Source organism: Mus caroli, unplaced genomic scaffold, assembly GCF_978045245.1.
Source record: "Mus caroli unplaced genomic scaffold, Mus_caroli_1 scaffold_9, whole genome shotgun sequence".
Lineage (NCBI taxonomy): Eukaryota > Metazoa > Chordata > Mammalia > Rodentia > Muridae > Mus > Mus caroli.
The window spans coordinates 45,099,404-45,102,915 of NW_028227264.1; the positions used below are offsets into that span (position 1 = coordinate 45,099,404).

General features: G+C 37.6%; 1 pseudogene; it reads left to right on the top strand.

The window, feature by feature from the left end:
• Positions 1-1,743: 1,743 nt before the first annotated feature.
• LOC110303555 (small ribosomal subunit protein uS4 pseudogene) lies at positions 1,744-2,391 on the top strand (annotated as a pseudogene).
• The last annotated feature ends 1,121 nt before the right edge of the window (positions 2,392-3,512 follow it).

Sequence of the window (3,512 nt, forward strand, 5' to 3'; positions counted from 1 at the left end):
CAGACATTCTCACAACATTGCTTGTAGAAAGCCAAAGATATTTTACATTCCAAACTAGACATTTTAGATTTCTGTCTTTAATAAAAACACAAAATGATGGTCTACATTTGGAATTGTTCTTATGTTCTTATCATATCATGAATAATGCTTTTTTTATCTTTAAATTGTAATACTTGCACATTTTCCTAGTTAGAGTTACTATTATTATGATGAAACACAATGGCCAAAACAACTCCGGGAGGAAAGAAAGAATTAGGCCTGTACTTTCATATCACTGTTGAAGGAAGCCAGAGCAGAAACTCAAGCAACACAACCAGAAAGAGTAAGTTGATACAGAGACCACAGAGCAGTGTTACTTACTGGTTTGCTCTGCATGGCTTGCCCAGCCTGCTTTCTCATAGAATTCAGGACTGACATACCAGGGAAGGCACCACCCACAATGAACTGTGATCTCTCCATCTATCATTAATTAAGAAAATTCTCTACAGACTTGCCTGTAGCTTAGACCTTATGGAGGCATTTTTTTGAATTAGGGTTTCCTCTCCTCTGTCATAACTCTAACATGTGTCAAGTTCATCTAAATATAGTAAACACACACACATACACAAATACAGAGAGAGAGAGACAGAGACAGAGAAAGACAGACAGAGACAGACAGAGAGAGGGAGAGTCTATATTGCATAGAACATAATATATTCTAGTTATGCAGCATACACTAATTGTTAGTCTGGAACCTCTGCTCATCCCCTTCACAAGCTAGGAAACCCAGTCTGCCCTCCTTCCCCCAATCTTCCCCTAAAGGAAACTCTCCCATATGCTTGGAGAAAATACTGCACTAAGTAATTACTCCTCATCTCTCTGTTTCCATCAGCCCATGCTAGAGTGCCCATTCAGGGGCTCAGTTTTTGACCATGTGTGATCACAATCCCAGCTCCTAGATGGCAAGTCATCACTCCTCGCCTAAAGTCTGTAAACCCCCCTCCTTTAGCATTGATGTGTGACTTCACTGACCTCCATCTGTGAGATCTATGAACCCAACCCAAGACCTGCTTCCTAATAAACATGCTTTTATCTATTTTATTCTGGTCTAATCTGATCTATATCTGTGTCACTGAGGGTAAGATAATGCCTATCAATGATAATATTTACTGATAGATATTGTATCATTAGTTATTAGAGTAGGAGTTTTAGGAATTAAAATAAATAATAAATAATATATTAAAATAAATTTGATGTGAATATTCATTTAAGTTACACAACAAATAACTGACATATTTGCATAGATTATGCATGGGTGCTAAATTAAGACTTTTTGATTAGACCTAATATTTATGCATTTTTAACATCTTATTTGATTATCACATCTACATATATTCATATATATGTACAAAATTAATTAGGAAATTTGCTTATTATGTTCAAGATAATATAATATTTTCTAACTATCTAAACCATTTATTCAGTTCTAGAGAAAATTAGTTTTGCTTTCATTTTAAAAATTTATAAAACATATTTCCTTTTTATTCTTAATTTATCAGATGAGAAAATGTATTTACCTAACTGCCTCTTATTTTCACATTAGTTTAGCAATGTAACACTATTCCTATTAAGTATTTCAGGAAGTTAGAAAGCTTATACGTTTTGGAAAGACATGTGTCCAAACAAAATTATCTAATGCATTAAATAAAGATATCTGGGTCACAGGAATGAGTTTGTAATCACAACGGGCCTAAACAATTCAATATGCCAGTTGCCACAAGTTGGGTTTGTTACAAAACCTGAGTGATCCCACAGATATCCTTCGAGAAATTGTATCTCGACCAGGAACTGAAGCTGGTCAGAGAGTATAGGCTCAGAAACGAAAGTGAGTTGTGGAGGATCAAATTTACCTTGACTAAGAGCCATAAGACTGCTCCGGATCTGCTGAGGCTAGGCAAAAAGGACCCATAATGTCTTTCTGAAGGCGATGCTTTCTACTGACATGACTTGTCAGCATTGAGGTGCTTGATGGGGGCAAGCTGAAGCGGGATTACATCCTCAGCCTGAAAATTGAGGCTTCTTGGAGAGTCAGCTGCAGACCCAGGTCTTTAAGCTCTGCCTGGCCCAATTTATTCACCATGTCCATGTGCTCACCCACCAGTGTGAATTCGAGGGGCCGGGGAGGTCTGCCTGCAGGTGGTGAACATCCCGTCCTTTATTGTCTGTCCGCACTCCTAGAAACACATCGACTTCTCCCTCCAGTCTCCTTATTGTGGTGGTTGGTCAGGCATGGAGAAGAGGAAGAATGCCAAGAAAGACCCATGTGGGGCTGGCGCTGGTGCTGATGAGAAAAGAATAAAATTAGGACCTTTCTGCATTGATGGATCGGCTAGTTTTCCAGTTGAGAAGTAAAACACTATTGACACTTAAACATTAAGGTATCTGATAATCACCCCAATATTTTGGACCAAGTATTATATCTGATTAGGTACATTAATTCCTTTCCTCCCACTTTTTTTTTCTCTTCAATTTAAAGTGCTTGCGTTTATATATCATACCACCATGCCAGGTATAATCTATTCTAGTTCCTTGCAAATGAATCATCTGCTTCAGGGTTTTACTTTGTAATCTTTTTCAAAATAAATTGCAGATGTAGCAAAATTCTTGGATCTGTGGGAGAATAATGGAAATGGCCTATATAGATTTAGCTTCATTGTTCTAATGATTGGCTGGTGGCAATCTCTCAGCAAGGAAAAGTCAGAACCCCTGACATAATGTTACAGACACATGACAGTGATTCTGGAGGTGACCGAACAATGGATGAATGTAAAGGTAAACAGAGCAGTGACCTAGACTCCTTTTCATTAGAGTATGTGTTATGGGAATGGTACATGCAAAGTAAAGAATTTGGGTTTGCATATTGATGGTGTGCACTTTTGAATGGCCTTTGTAATAACAATTTTGAATCTCCAATGCACATTAGAAAATATGTTAATGCCTATAAACACTTTTGTGTTCTTCTATCCAGGTAATAACTACTACTTGCTGAGTGTTTACTATTATAGTAGGCTATGTAAACAATATTAAATCTAGCTAGCTCACAGTATGTTTGAAGTAGATGGACACCCTATGTTTTATACCTCATTTTAGCCACTTCTTCTGTATCTGGGTAAAATCTCTGTTTCTTCTGTTCACTAGAACATAGCAGTGGTGGTATGATTCTGGCAATAGAATAAACTCATGTGGCTACACAGTATACAAGACTCTACATTTTTCCTAGACTTGAATTGTTCTAAAAACCAAATACACAAGCAGATTTAGGTGGAATGTAACTGAGTGGCCACTGAGAATAGAAAGCAGTTTAGCCGACAGCCCTGCAGGAAACTGTGGTACTTGCTTTCCTAGACACCAGAACATGACTCTGTCAGCAAGAAAGTGAGTTTGGAAGTGGAACTTTACCAGTTGATGTTCTCATGGAAACAAACATGATACATGCTTTGTATTCCAAATGAACTATGCCTGGATTCCTCACA